Raw genomic sequence first — 15,981 nt, forward strand, 5'->3', positions numbered from 1 at the left:
TTCAGTAATATGTGAACCAAGAATCAGCAGAAGTGTAGGCTGGTTTTTGAAGCAGGAGAGGAACTAGAGACCAAATTGCCAACATCTGCTGGATTATGGAGAATTTTCCACTTCTGCTTCATTGACTACACTAAAACCTTTGACCAAGTGGATCACAACAAAATGTGGCAAGTCCTCAAAGAAAATACTAGATCACCTTACCTACCTCCTGAAGAACCTGTATGTGGGTTAAGAAGTAACAGAACCATACATGGAAGAACTGATTGGAAAGATCAGTTTTAAGATTGGAAAAGGAGTACAACAAGGCCGTATGTTGTCACATCATTTACTTAACTTATCTGCAGAGTACACAAAGTGAAATACCAGGCTGGATAAATCAAAAGCTGAATCAAGAGAAATATCCAGGAGAAATATCAACAATCTTAGATATGCAGATGATTTTGCATATCTATTCTGATGGCAGAAAGTGAAGAAGAATTAAGAAGCCTCTTGATGAAGGTAAAAGAGGAGAATGTAAAAGGTGGCTTGAAACTTAACATTAAAAAAAAAAAAAAAAAGATCATGGCTACTGTTCCTATCACTTCCTGGCAAACAGAAGGAGAAGAAATGGAAGGAGTGTCAGATTTTATACTTTTGGGCTGAAAGATCACTGCAGATGGTAACTTCTGCCATGGATTAAAAGATCCTTGCTCCTTGTGAGGAAAGCAACAGTAAATTTAGACAGCATACTAAGAAGCAGAGACGTCACCTTGCTGACAAAGGTTCAAATGGTCAAAGGTATGGTTTTTTGAGTAGTGGTGTATAGCGGTGAGAACTGAAATATAAAAAAAATTGAATGTTACATAAGTGATGATTTTACACTGCAGTGCTGGAGACTTTTGAGAGTCCCTTGGACAATAAGTAGATCAAATCAGTCAATACTTAAAAGAAATTAATTCAGACTACTCAATGGAAGAACAAATACTGAAGCTGAAACTTAAATACTTTAGCCACAGGATGAGAAGACAAGACTCAATGGAAAAATAAGGGATTGGCACGCTACAGTCTACAGGAAAATAGAACACAATTGAATAAATTACAATTTTTCCATAGGGATACATTTATATACAAAAAATTAGACATAGAGATACACATAAATACAGATGTTTTTTCTATGAATGCATAGAAAATGGATGTAAATCTGAATATTCAAACAAATATTTCTCCAAATTGTTCTTCCTTTATTTCTTTCAAAATTCTGATCACAGACATGTTTTTATCTTGAACTGCTCACTTCAACTCTCTGGGTCTGTATTTGTAAAAGGAAGGAGTTGGGAAAAAAAAGGAGAGGGGAGCCAAGACAGCAGAGTATAAGGACGGACCTGCTGTAGCTCTCCCCACAAACCCCATAAAATATTTGTAAAAATGACTCCAAACAAATTCTAGAGCAGCAGAAGCCACCAAACGATAAAGTGAAAGAGATTTCCAGCCCAAGGCAGCCTTGAAGGCAGACAGCAAAGGTCTATCACCCTGGGCTCAGAGTGGTGCGTAGCTCAGCCTTGGCCGCTCAGTGCAGCAGTGACAGGACTAGAGCAGGCTTCAGGGCATGGAATCCTGGGTAGCAGCTGTGGTTCCCAGATTCCTCAACCCACAAATGCCAGAGACAGCTTCAAATGTCAGTGAGAAAGTTCTTTCACCTGGATGAGAAGGGTCCTGCCCTAGCCCTGGCCCCAGGTGGCTGCCCATTGGAGCCCTCAACCTAAAGACCCTGGGGGAATTAAACAGTAGATCTGAATCTCAGCCCTGAGTGGCTGCTCTGGGGTGAGGAGGAGCACTGGTATAGTGGAGTTGGAGGTGGTTGTGGAGAGGGAACCCTACTTGCAGATCTTAGGCAGAAAAGCTTATGGTTGCTGCCAGACCAGAGCGCAGGCCAGGAGAGGAGTAAACGCCTCTCCCTTGATTGTGACACCTTGGAGGAAATGAGAACTTACAGGTCCCTAGAGTATACCCTCCACATGACAAAGGACTCAAAAGTCAAGTAACTGGCTGGGAAAATGCCTCAAAAAGTGAAAAAAATAAGACTACAAAACCTTACTTTCTTGGTGAACAGGTATTTTCTCCATCCTTTCAAATGAGGAAAAACAAAGCATACCATTAGAGGATGACATCAAAGTCAAAGCTTTTTTATCCAAAACCTCCAAAATAAATATGCACCTCCTAAATAAATATGCAATGGTCTCAGGCCATGGAAGAGCTTAAAAGAGATTTTGAAAATCAAGTAAGAGAGGTAGGGGAAAAATTGGGAAGAGAAATGAGAGCAATACAAGAAAATCATAAAAAGTAAGTCAATAGCTTGCTAAAGGAGACCCCCAAAATGCTGAAGAAAATAGTACCTTTAAAAACAGACTAACTCGAATGGCAAAAGAGGTCCAAAAAGCCAACAAGGAGAAAAATGCTTTAAAAAGCAGAATTAGCCAAATGGAAAAGGAGGTTCAAAAGTTCATTGAAGAAAATAGTTCTTTAAAAATTAGAATGGAGCAGATGGAAGCTAATGACTTTGTGAGAAACCAAAAAATTACAAAACAAAACCCAAAGAATGAAAAAATAGAAGACAATGTGAAACATCTCATTGGAAAAACAAATAACTTGGAAAATAGATCCAGGAGAGACAACTTAAAGGGCAACTTGAAAGCCATGATGAAAAAAAGAACCTGACATCATCTTTCAAGAAATTATCAAGGAAAACTGCCCTGATATTCTAGAACCAGAGAGTAAAATAAATATTGAAAGAATCCACTAAATGCCTCCTGAAAGAGATCTGAAAAGAAAAACTCCTAGGAATACGGTAGCCAGATTCCAGAGTTCCCAGGTAAAAGAGAAAATATTGCAAGCAGTCAGAAAGAAACAATTCGAGTACTGCGGAAATACAATCAGGATAACACAAGATCTAGCAGCTTCTACATTAAGGGATCAAAGAGCATGAAATATGATATTCTAGAAGTCAAAGGAGCTAGGATTAAAACCAAGAATCATCTACCCAGAAAAACTGAGGATCATACTTCAGAGGAAAAAATGATGATTCAATAAAATAGAGGACTTCCAAGCATTCTTGATGAAAAGACCAGAGCTGAATAGGAAACTTGACGTTGAAACACAAGAATCAAGGCAAGCACGAAAAGGTAAACAGAAAAGAGAAATCATAAGGGACTTACTAAAGTTGAACTGTTTACATTCCTTCAGGGAAAGATAATATTTGTAACTCTTGAGATTTTTCTCAGTATTTGGGTAGCTGGGATCATATACATATAGGCAGAGGACACAGGGTGGGTTGAAAAGGAAGGGATGATATCTAAAAAAATAAAATTAAAGGGTGAGAGGAATATATTGAGAGGAAAAAGTGAGAAATGGAAGGGGGCAAATTATCTCTCATAAAAGAGGCAAGAAAAAAGCTTTTTCATTGGAGGGGAAAAGGAGAGAGATGAGAGGGAAAAAGTGAAGCTTAGTCTTATCACATTTGACTTAAGGAGGGAATAACATGCACACTCAATTTGGTATGAAAATCTCTTAGACTACAGGAAAGTAGGGGAGAAAGGGACAAGTGGGGTGTTGGGGGGGATGAGAGAAGGGAGGGCAAATGGGAGGAGTGAGTAATTAGAAGTAAACACTTCTGGGGAGGGATAAGGACAAAAAGAGAGAATAGAATAAATGGGGGACAGGATAGGATAGAGGGAAATATAGTTAGTCTTCTACAACATGACTATTATGGAAGTCTTTTGCATAATTACACATGTATAGCCTACAATGAATTGCTTGCCTTCACAGTGGGGATGTGTGGGGAGGGAGGAAGGGAGAGAAGTTGGAACTCAAAGACTTAGGAACAAATATTGAGAATTGTTTTTGCATGCAACTGGGAAATAAGAAATACAGGTAATGGGGAATAGAAATCTATCTTGCCCTACAAAAAAAGAGAGAAGATGGAGATAAGGTAAGGGATGTGTGTGATGGAAGACAGGACAGATTGGGGAAAGGGGTAATTAGAATGCATAGTGTCTTGGGGTGGGAGGAGGGGAGAGATGGGAGAAAATTTGGAACTCAAAATCCTGTGAAAATGAATGTTGAAAAATAAAATAAATAAATAAGTTTTAAAAGAAAGTAAGGAGTTGACCAAGATGATCCCTAAGATGCTATCAAGTCTGACATTTTATAATTCTAACTGAAGTCTAAAATCTCCATAGATACATATTTTTCATTATGATCTTCCTAACTTTTAAAAGCTTTACTTCTCCCAAAAGGTGGTACCTTCAATAGGTAATTGAAATCAAAAGTACTCAAAGAAAATAAACACTAAGCATTCCCAACCTAATTCCATTTATGAAACTTTACAAAATTCTTTAGTAGTTCTTAATCTGCTGGGATTAAGAATTCAGAAGCCCATGAATTTGGATGGGAAAAAACTAAATATTTATTTTCACTACTCTCTAGTTTCCATTTATAACTGTATACATTTTCTTTTATGCACTTAAAAATATTATTTGGAGAAAAGGGGTTCAAGCCTTTACCAAAGAAGGTCTATGACACTTTGATTCACTTAAAAACTGAATTCTATCACTAATAAGGGTCTTTTAAAAATAGTAAAATAGATCTATCACTAAAAAAAAAAGTGAAACTTTCATAATTATTTTGCAGATAGCAATAAATGTTATTTTAAGTGACAGGTTAAAAAAATTAAAAATTCCTGTAACTATGTTTATATCAGACTAGCAACTCTGCCATACACATTCATATTGACCTATCAGATGGCAGAAGCACTGGTGTTTCTGTTTAAAATAACAATGCCACGAAATAAGCCTGTTGTTAAAAGTTGCTTACAAAGTCAATTTTTATCACTTTCATAATATTTCCACTAACCTACATTGTGATTTAAAAGATACTTCATTAATTCATTTGACAATTGTTTCTTAATAATTTAGTTTTAATCTTTAAATTAATGTCCCCCTTCTCTCTACCAAGTGAACGATTTCTAAATAATTTTAAAAAATAGAACACAACTAGGGAAATTCAGCATTGAAAGTAGGCCGGTATAACCATGGCCCACCAAAGTATTTTGGGCGGCCCTCGAAAAATGTAGAGAATGCAGACCTGATCTAACGCAACTAGAAAATGAATCCCTTTCAAACACTTCTCTCAAATTTAGATGAGAAATATTCTTTTTTCTTTTAAAGAAGAGTTTAGAATCCTAAAGGTAGAAAGTTTAGCAAATTGTAATTTTATATATCAGGAAGAATATGGTTACAGCATGCTATATTTTTTAAGAAGTAACAAAATTAAAAATACCCCAAAGGAAAACAAAATATGACACTAAAAACTCTGGCAAAGTGCTTAGAATATTAGAATTAAGAGTCAGGAAGACCTAAGTTCAAATCCAGCTATGTGACACTAGACAATTCACTTAACCTCTCTCTGCCTCAATTTCTCATCTATAAAAATAGAGATAACAGCACCTACTTTCTGGGATTGTTTTAAGGATCAAACGAAATGACATTTGTAAAGTAGTTTGGCAAATTTTAAAGAGCTATATAAATGCTATTATTGTTGTTGCTATCCTTTGATATACTGATTAGTCTTTCACTATAGTTCCAAAGCAATAAGTTCCCTCAAACTGACCCTCTAACTTCAGACACGATGCAATTACTTTACAATACTTTGCATTTTTCCTGTCATTTGAACCTGTGAGTTATGACAGGGGCCAGAAGATAGCAACAGGTTAAGTACTGAGATGTCTAATCCATTCTTAATAAAAGAAAGTTTATTACCCAGATTGCGAGCTTGGAAGTTAATTTACCAGAAAGCTAATAATCAGTAAATTGTGCCTATGCTGAGTTTTGTTAGCAACATGCTTGTTCACTTAATTAAAGGCTTTGGACAGAACAAAATGGATTTTGCAGGTCAAAGTGCTTTTTTCTATCAGATACATCCAAAGTCTCGCTGAAATACATAGGAGTTTTAGCTAATGATGAGCAGTATGGGGTACATAAGACCTATCCACCTTTATCTCCAGCTCAAGGTAAGGAATTTACTTAAAATAAACTTAGATTTTAAAATGTTTAAGGCTTAAAATACTTTAAAGGCAAGTACTGCCCTCAAGCAGGGCCTAGACCTAACTACTTTTTAATATCCCTTCAAGTAATGAGTTTTATAAACATAAACTCCAAGATGCCCTAATAAATGCATCAATCAGTATCATGTATTTAAAAAACTCAATGATACACAAATGGTCTACTTTTTCATGATACAAACCATCTCATAATTTATCATCAGCTATATTAGCAATCTTTTAGTCAGTAATACTCAAAAGAACACTGTAGTTTCACAAAGTTCATTTCTGGATATTCTATGGGAAGTTCCAAAAGCCAATTTATAAACTAAAGATATTTGGCCAACTATAACCAGACAAGACTTGTACTATACAAAAGTAAAAAAATTCATTTAACTATAAACCTTTTTTTCATTCAGACCCTATAATCTACTTTAAATGAAAAAAATGATAGGCAAATATTATCTATTTAAATCCTTCCCAACTTAATTAATAAGATATTTTCAGTACTTATCACCCATATTACCATGAATGAGAAAAATGCAAGACTGAGAAAATGAATGGTCGTATAGAACTGTGTAATGTAATCCTAATTCTAAAGCTAACCACTTTGGAATGAACAGGAAATCACACTTGAACTCTGTGTTATGGTTTCCAACAGAAATATTTTATTAGTATACTTCTTGGCCAGACCATTGCAAAAAGTTTCCAGTCTTAAATTTACTTTACCACTTCAGAAATTTTCAATTATCTTAAAATGGCAAATCCTTAATAATATTCTCAGGCAATATTTTCTTATATTTGTGGACTTTCCAAAAAGTTGTTTTATTTAACTAGTTCATCAACACTATAAGTGACATTTATATATCACTAAGTTTTGCAAAGCATTTAACTTAGATTATCTCACTTAAACCTCATAACAATCCTGTGTGGATACTACAGATTGTTGTAGTGCATTCTTGTAATGCATCTTACATTGAGAAAACAATCTCAAACAGTTAGATGATGGTAGCAGTAAAGAAAAACTGAAACAAACTAAAATTCATCTTCCTTCAAATTGGGGATTGGGGAAGAGTATTTCTAATCCTCTTTCAAAGGGTTTGAGGAAGAGGATAAAAAAGAGTGAACTGAGAATGATAGAAGATAATTTCCGTACCAGTACACTGGATTAACTGTAGTACAATTAATTCAATTGCCTATCTTACATGTAAAGTCTTGCCTTAGGTAGTAGAGGATAGATAAAATTCAAATAAAATATAGTTCTAGCTTTCATGAGGCTTAACATTCTAGTAGTGGGTAGAGATGATAATATGTAGGAAAAGTTGGGGAAATTGACCAAGTAAAGGCTGAAGATGGAAATCCTAGTTAGTGATTCCCAAAATGGGTGATACTGCCCCTTGGGGGGCACTGGAATGACAGGGAGGAGTGGTAGCAGCCTTCAGTGCAAATGGGGGACACTGAGTAAAAATAAGGGGGCTGGGGAAGCATAAAGAAAGAAAATTTTGAAAAACTGTTTATACATGTTTCATCTGTTGTCTAACAGTTAGTCATAGTGATTACTTTATTTTTCAAATAAACGTGCAATATGCAAGTCACAACCCATCAGTAGGCAAGTCCACAGACAAGTCTTAAGAAGCAAGTGTGAAATTCTTCTTTATAACATGACTAATGTGAAAACTGTTGTGTTCGTCCTTTGACGTGACTTGCATTTGACTTTGTTTTGAGTGAGGGAGGGCTGTGCAAGGTCACCAGCCTCACTTCTTCTCCACAGTCATCTAAATCCAGTAACCAGATATTCATCAGGATGACTGGAAATGACCCAGGATGCACTGGGAGACCTTGGCCTAAAGGCCAAGGTCTTTGCCAGGACAGGAAGGGAAAGGAAGTAGACAGGAGAGGAGGAGCTCAGTTACCCAGCTAGCTGGGTCTTCATTCAGATAGCTGCTTCTACTCACAGGGTTGTGTTTGTCCTTCGTTGCCAGAAGAAAACCATGTCATCAGAGAAATGGTGACATGACTTGCACTTGATTTTGTTTTCAGTGAGGGAGGGCTGTGCAAGGTCATCAGCCTCACTTTCTCCTCCTGAGCCATCGGAATCCAGTGACCAGATATACATCAGGATGACTGGAGATGGCCCAGGAGCCAATGGGAGATCTTGGCTTTTTCAGATACTCAGAGGGAGGCAAAGCCCGTTTAGTGAATAGGCCTCTTTAAGACGTAGTCAGAGAATGGTCCTTTTAAAGAGCAAAAGAAAAAAAATGTAACTAAATCACACTGGGAGGGAAAGAGAAACTTACTAGTGGTAATTACTCTAAGCCAGCCATTAAGTGGAGATTGGGCAGGGACCTATTTGTTGTCCAGCCTATGATAGCCTTCAGAGTGCACTGGGTTTAAGATTTTGGGAACAATAAGGAAGGGAGGAAGGAAGGGAGGAAGGGAGGGAGGGAGGGAGGGAATATAGCCAATAAACACCAAAGGAAGAGGACAGGGGGACAGCAAGGAGAGAATGAGCTGGATTGCCCAGCTACCTGGGTCTCCACTCAGGCAGCTTTGCCTATTCACAGGTTTGTGTTTGTCCTTCCTTTTTCGATGAAGATCATGACATCAGAGAAATCATGACATGACTGGCACGTGACTTTGTTTAGAGTTAGGGAGGGCTGTGCAAGGTCACCAGTCTCACTTTCTCCTCTTCATTTATATACAGTCTATATCAGATTGTACACGTCATGGGAAGGGGAAGGAGGGGGAGAAAATTTAAAACTCCAAAGCTTGTGGAAGTGAATGCTGTAAACCAAAAATAAATAAATTTACAGAAGCAAGTGTGGCAGGCAAGCATGGTACATATTGTTGGGAAGTTCAGAATGCATGGGCACGAATTTGGGCATGTAATGACTTGTTTACAACACGATACTATACAATTAACATGAAATTTCAATGCAGGAAAAAGTCCACAAATTTCAAGTAAATTACTAAATTTAAGATGTATCATTTAAAAAAATTATGTCCTTTTGAAATGATGCAAATTTTTTAAAAAAACCATTAAAGGATTAAAGAAAGTAGATTCCTGAGGAGGGTGCTGAGTAATTTTTTTTTTATTTTGAATAGGGGGCTATAGGCCAAATGAGTTTGGGAACTTCTGTCCTAGATACACTTTAATCACAAAAAACTAATACATTAACTACAACAGAATGCTGGTCCTCACACTCCTTTTGTTCCCCTATCACTACTATCACTGCTCTTGTTACAATCTGGACTTCATTCTCACAACTCTAAGACATCGACAATACTGAATCAATCATTGTCTTCTTTACTCCTTTCCCAACAAGGTGCTATTGAACCACTGTCCTCAGCACTCTGGCATCAAAAGCAACAGCTAGAGCTGAAGAATTCCAACTCAACTTACTGGAAAGTACAGAAAAAAATGGAGGAAGAGAAATGTGGACTCCCAATATAGGCTTAAGTGGAAAGATGGAAAGAAAGGAGAGTGTGTTCCAGACGTTCCAAATTAGAACTCAAAACATTTTCCTACAGAAATGATGTTATAGAAGTTCTACAGAACTACTAATATACTATAATACCTCGAGTATAATATAAATTAGATAAGTTTTTGTGACCTCAATTTGGTAAATAACTGGAAAATACAATTATAATTCTAACCTGACCTACAAATAAATTTCTCAATCATAGCTTGTTTTATAAACTTGAAACAATCTGAAAGTAATGTGACTTTGAAGGGGAAAAAAAGAAACTTTAATTTCTCAGAGCTTCAGCTGCCTCCTCTACAAATGTAGTAGTACTAATACTATTGAATCCTAATGTTAATTAATACTACTACTTTAAACACATTTAATAGGGTTATTTTGAGGATAAATATGATAATGGGTACCTACGTTATAAGGAGGCATTATTATTGTTATTGCTGTATTCTATTTCCTTTCAAATTAGCTTTTATGAAATTTTCAATTCACTTAATTTAAAAAAAAATAAACATACTAAGTATTAGTTGTGGGATGACAGAATTTATAAATGAAAAGGATTTTAAAGTATTTACTCTGTGATAATTGCTGTGATCAATGCTGAGGACAGAACTAAAGCAAAACAATCCCTATCCTCAAGGAGTTTACACTGGTGGGGGAGACAACACACATAAGGATGTTTCAGTTTGAGAAGACACTGGGATAGTGAGTAAAGCCTTAAGGGAGTAAACTGACATTTCCTTTCTAGAAGGGAGGGCAGTACTGATTTGATTCCTGTTGCAAGAACAGGAGGGAGAATAGAAGAGAGGAAAGAAACAGCAGAGTGGATAACAAGGAGATGGCTAGTAAGGATGGTATGTAAATTATGATCCAGTGTCCCTAGAAATAGTAAGACATGTACATCATTTCAAAATATACTCTCCTAGAAAGTGAACTAACAGAATGTCTAGGAAAAAAATGGGGGGCGGAGCCAAGATGGCGGAGTAGAAAGACGCACATACACATAGCTCTGAACCCACAACCCATAGAACGGCTACAGGGGAGTAACTCACGGCGAATTCTGTACCCAGAGGCCACGGAATATTGGAGCGAGGGAGATTTCTGTTCCAGAGGGACCTGCAAACTTCTCGCGGGGGGTCCTTCGCGTTGCGTACTGGGCGCCGGGACTGGGAGCTGAGTGCAGCCCTGCCGTGGCCACGGCACCGAGAGGAAAAGATCCGAGTGGGCTTCGGGAACGGGATCTCCAGCGGCCACGCGGGTCCCTCCACCCACAGAGGGACCTGCAAACCTCTCGCAAAAGGTCAGTCACACTGCAAACGCGGAGCCCAGCCCAGCCCAGACCTGCTGCGGCCACGGCACCAAGAGAAACAGACCTGAGCAGGCTTCAGGGACGGGATCTCCAGCAGCCGCACAAGTCCCTCCTCCCACAGGTAACGGGGGTCAGTGAGAGAGTCTCTTTGGCGGGTCGAGAGGGTAGTGGGGTGCCCCCATGATTCGGGCCCCCCCGGGAGGTAGAAGCTGAGAGGCGGCTGCAGACAGGGGCTCCCCAAGCAGGCAGGAGCCTGAATCCATTGTGGAAGGTCTGTGCATAAACCCCTTGAGGGAACTGAGCCTGAGAGGCGGCACTGCCCTGACCTGACCACATGAACTTAATTCTCACACTGAATAGCAGCCCTGCCCCCGCCAAAAGCCCTAAGGCTGGAAGCAGCATTTGAATCTCAGTCCCCAAACGCTGGCTGGCAGGATCAGGAGGTGAGGTGGGTGTGAGGAAAATATTCAGAGGTCAAGTCACTGGCTGGGAAAATGCCCAGAAAAGGGAAAAGAAATAAGACTATAGAAGGTTACTTTCTTGGAGAACAGACATTTCCTCCCTTCCTTTCTGATGAGGAAGAACAATGCTTACCATCAGGCAAAGACACAGAAATCAAGGCTTCTGTGTCCCAGCCCACCCAATGGGCTCAGGCCATGGAAGAGCTCAAAAAGAATTTTGAAAATCAAGTTAGAGAGGTGGAGGAAAAACTGGGAAGAGAAATGAGAGAGATGAAAGAAAAGCATGAAAAGCAGATCAGCTCCCTGCTAAAGGAAAACCAAAAAAATGTTGAAGAAATTAACACCTTGAAAACTAGCCTAACTCAATTGACAAAAGAGGCTCAAAAAGCCAATGAGGAGAAGAATGCTTTCAAAAGCAGAATTAGCCAAATGGAAAAGGAGATTCAAAAGCTCACTGAAGAAAATAGTTCTTTCAAAACTAGAATGGCACAAATGGAGGCTAAGGACTTTGTGAAAAAGCATGATATCACAGAACAAAGAGAGAAGAATGGAAAAATGGAAGATAATGTGAAATATCTCATTGGAAAAACAACTGACCTGGAAAATAGATTCAGGAGAGACAATTTAAAAATTTTGGGACTACCTGAAAGCCATGATCAAAAGAAGAGCCTAGACATCATCTTTCATGAAATTATCAAGGAAAACTGCCCTGAGATTCTAGAACCAGAGGGCAAAATAAATATTCAAGGAATCCACAGAACACCGCATGAAAGAGATCCAAAAAGAGAAACTTCTAGGAACATTGTGGCCAAATTCCAGAGTTCCCAGGTCAAGGAGAAAATATTGCAAGCAGCTAGAAAGAAACAATTCAAGTATTGTGGAAATACAATCAGGATAACACAAGATCTAGTAGCCTCTACATTAAGGGATTGAAGGGCATGGAATAGGATATTCCAGAAGTCAAAGGAACTAGGACTAAAACCAAGAATCACCTACCCAGCAAAACTGAGTATAATACTTCAGGGGAAAAATTGGTCTTTCAATGAAATAGAGGATTTTCAAGCATTCTTGATGAAAAGACCAGAGCTGAAAAGAAAATTTGACTTTCAAACACAAGAATGAAGAGAACCATGAAAAGGTGAACAGCAAAGAGAAGTCATAAGGGACTTACTAAAGTTGAACTGTTTACATTCCTACATGGAAAGACAATATTTGTAACTCTTGAAACATTGCAGTATCTGGGTACTGGGTGGGATTACACACACACACATGCACACACGCACAGATACATAGAGACAGAGTGCACAGAGTGAATTGAAGAGGAGGGGATCATATCTTAAAAAAAAAAATGAAATCAAGCAGTGAGAGAGAAATATGTTGGGAGGAGAAAGGGAGAAATGGAATGGGGCAAATTATCTCTCATAAAAGAGGTAAGAAAAAGACTCATTAGTGGAGGGATAAAGAGGGGAGGTGAGAGAAAAACATGAAGTCTACTCTCATCACATTCCACTAAAGGAAAGAATAAAATGCACACTCATTTTGGTAGGAAAACCTATCTCACAATACAGGAAAGTGGGGGACAAGGGGACAAGCAGGGTGGGGGGGATGATAGAAGGGAGGGCATGGGGAGGAGAATGCAATTTGAGGTCGACACTCATGGGGAGGGATAGGATCAAAAGAGAATAGAAGTAATGGGGGACAGGATAGGATGGAGGGAAATATAGTTAGTCCTATACAACACAACTATTATGGAAGTCATTTGCAAAACTACACAGATTTGGCCTATATTGAATTGCTTGCCTTACAAAGGGAAGGGGTGGAGAGGGAGGGAGGTAAAGAAGCTGGAACTCAAAGTGTTAGGATCAACTGTAATGTTCTTACCACTAGGAAATAAGAAATACAGGTAAAGGGGTATAGAAAGCTATCTGGCCCTACAGGACAAAAGAGAAGACGGAGACAAGGGCAGAGAGGGATGATAGAAGAGAGAGCAGATTGGTCACAGGGGCAATTAGAATGCTTGGTGTTTGGGGGGGGGGGGGATAAAAGGGGAGAAAATTTGTAACCCAAAATTTTGTGAAAATGAATGTTAAAAGTTAAATAAATAAATTTAATTATTAAAAAAAAAAGAAAGAAAAAAATGTAATCTTTTAAAAAAATTGTAGGACACTTAAAATATAGGTCATAGGATCATAAAGGTAGAGTTCAAAGGGAATTGAAGATTAAGTCATAGATGAGGAAATTGAAGATCACAGAAGTTAGGTATGTGGGTAGGTCCTGACTCCAAATACAGAGCCATACTTACATTCCAGGTACCGGACAAAGGGGGAGAAAAAAGAGCCGTAGCAAGCAGAAATAAATCAAATTATTAACATACTTTGTTTAATGGGCAATCTCAATTCCAATCTGTCCAAATAACCTATTGATGATGAAATAGGGAAATGGATAAAGGAAAAGACAATAATGCTGATTATTATTTTTCTTATATTAATTTAAGTGACATAAATTAATCACCACTGCAAGGAAGTCCATCAGCTTGTTAAGTGGAAAGATGTAATACAATTTGAGATTTGGTAGTACTAGGCCACTTTCCCCAGCATTTCTTCTTTTCATTAGTCCCCTTGATATTCTGGCCCATTTTGTTCTTCCACATGAATTTTTGTTTGTTTGTTTTCTTTTTTTTTCCTTTTTTTTTAAATTTTTTTTTAATGGTTTACAATCATTTCCATAAAATTAAGATTTTATCCCCCCCACACTACCACCCTCCCCCCCACGACTGCATACAAATCTGTATAGGTTCTACATATACTTTCCTATTGAGTACATTTTCATTATAGTCATGCTATGTAGTCGAACTAAAATAAATGGAAGAAATCATATAACAAATCAAAACATGATACACAAAAACACGCATACACACAAACATGATCTGCTACATTCTGCGAATGACTTCCATATTTCTTTCTCTGAGTGTGGAAGGCATTTTGCCTTAGAAATCCACCATTGGGATTTTTTTTTTTAATAAGTTCTTGCATTATTACGGAATTCCAAGTCTACCAGAAAAAACTCTCACACACTGTTGTCGTTGCTGTGCACAAAGTTCTCCTGGTTCTGCTCCTTTCACTCAGCATCAGATCATATAAGTCCTTCCAGGCCTCTCTGAAGTCTTCTTGTTCATCATTTCTTATGGCACAACAGTACTCCATTACATTCATATACCATAATTTATTCAGCCATTCCCCAATTGATGGGCATCCCCTTGACTTACAGTTTTTGGCAACTATAAAGAGTGCTGCTATAAATATTTTTGTACATGTGGGACCCTTTCCCATTTTTATGATCTCTTGGGGATACAGTCCTAGTAGTGATATTGCTGGGTCAAAGGGTATGCACATTTTTGTAGCCCTTTGGGCATAGTTCCAAATTGCTCTCCAGAATGGTTGGATGAGCTCACAGCTCCACCAACAATGAATTAGTGTTCCAACTCTCCCACATCCTCTCCAGCATTTATCATTTTCTTGTTCTGTCATGTTTGCCAATCTTATAGGTGTGATGTGGTACCTCAGAGTTGTTTTGATTTGCATCTCTCTAATCAAAAGTGATTTAGAGCATTTTTTCATATGATTATAGATATCTTTAATTTCTTCTTCTGAAAATTGCCTGTTCATATCCTTTGACCATTTATCAATTGGGGAATTCCACATGAATTTTGATATTGATATTATTTTTACCAGCTCTAGAAAATAATTATCTGATAGTTTAATTGGTATGGCACTAAATAAGTAAATTAGGTAGAATTGTCATTTTTATTATATTGGCTTGGCCTACCCACGAATAACTGATGCTTTTCCACTTATTTAGATCTGACTTTATTTGTGCAAAAAGTGTCTTGTAATTGTGTTCTTGTAGTCCCTGGGTTTGTTTTGGCAAGTAAACTCCCAAATATTTTATAGTGTCCACCCTAGCTTTTAATGGGATTTCTCTTTCTATCTCTTGCTGTTGGTCTTTGTTATTAATACATAGAAATGCAGAAGATTTGTGCGGGTTTATTTTGTAACTTGCAACTTTGCCAACGTTGTTTATTATTTCAAGTAGCTTTTTACTTGATTCTCTGGGATTCTCTAAGATCATCATATCATCTGCAAAGAGTGATAACTTAGTTTCTTTTTTGCCTATTCTAATTCCTTCAATTCCTTTATCTTGTCTAATTGCTATGGCTAACATTTCTAGTACCATACTGAATAACTGTGGTGATAATGGGCATCCTTGTTTCACCCCTGATCTTACTGGAGATGCATCTAGCTTGTCTCCATTGTACATAATGCTTGCTGAAGGTTTTAGGTAGATACTGCTTATTATTTTATGGAAAGTTCCATTTATTCCTATGCTCTCCAGTGTTTTTAATAGGAACAGGTGTTGTATTTTGTCAAAAGCTTTTTCTCCATCTGTTGAGATAATCATGTGGTTTCTGTTAGTTTTGTTGTTGATATGATCAACAATGCTCATAGTTTTCCTAATATTGAACCAGCCCTGCATTCCTGGTATGAATTCTACCTGATCATAATGTATTATTCTCGTGATAAGTTGCTGTATTCTTTTTGCTAAAATCTTATTTTAAAATTTTGCATCTATATTCATTAGAGAAATTGGTCTATGATTTTCTTT

At 37.7% G+C, this 15,981-nt stretch overlaps 1 protein-coding gene and 1 long non-coding RNA gene across 3 annotated transcripts in view; one reads left to right on the plus strand and one right to left on the minus strand.

The window, feature by feature from the left end:
• LOC140505851 (uncharacterized) overlaps nucleotides 1–10,035 on the plus strand; it is a 29,348-nt gene extending 19,313 nt beyond the window's left edge. Inside the window, exon 3 of the long non-coding RNA XR_011967680.1 lies at nucleotides 9,400–10,035. This is a non-coding gene — a long non-coding RNA (uncharacterized lncRNA). The remainder of the gene's footprint in view (nucleotides 1–9,399) is intronic.
• The window catches only part of TLK1 (tousled like kinase 1), a 173,030-nt gene that overhangs the window by 71,897 nt on the left and 85,152 nt on the right, over nucleotides 1–15,981 (minus strand). The window lies entirely within an intron of this gene.

This window comes from Notamacropus eugenii, chromosome 5 (assembly GCF_028372415.1).
Source record: "Notamacropus eugenii isolate mMacEug1 chromosome 5, mMacEug1.pri_v2, whole genome shotgun sequence".
NCBI lineage: Eukaryota > Metazoa > Chordata > Mammalia > Diprotodontia > Macropodidae > Notamacropus > Notamacropus eugenii.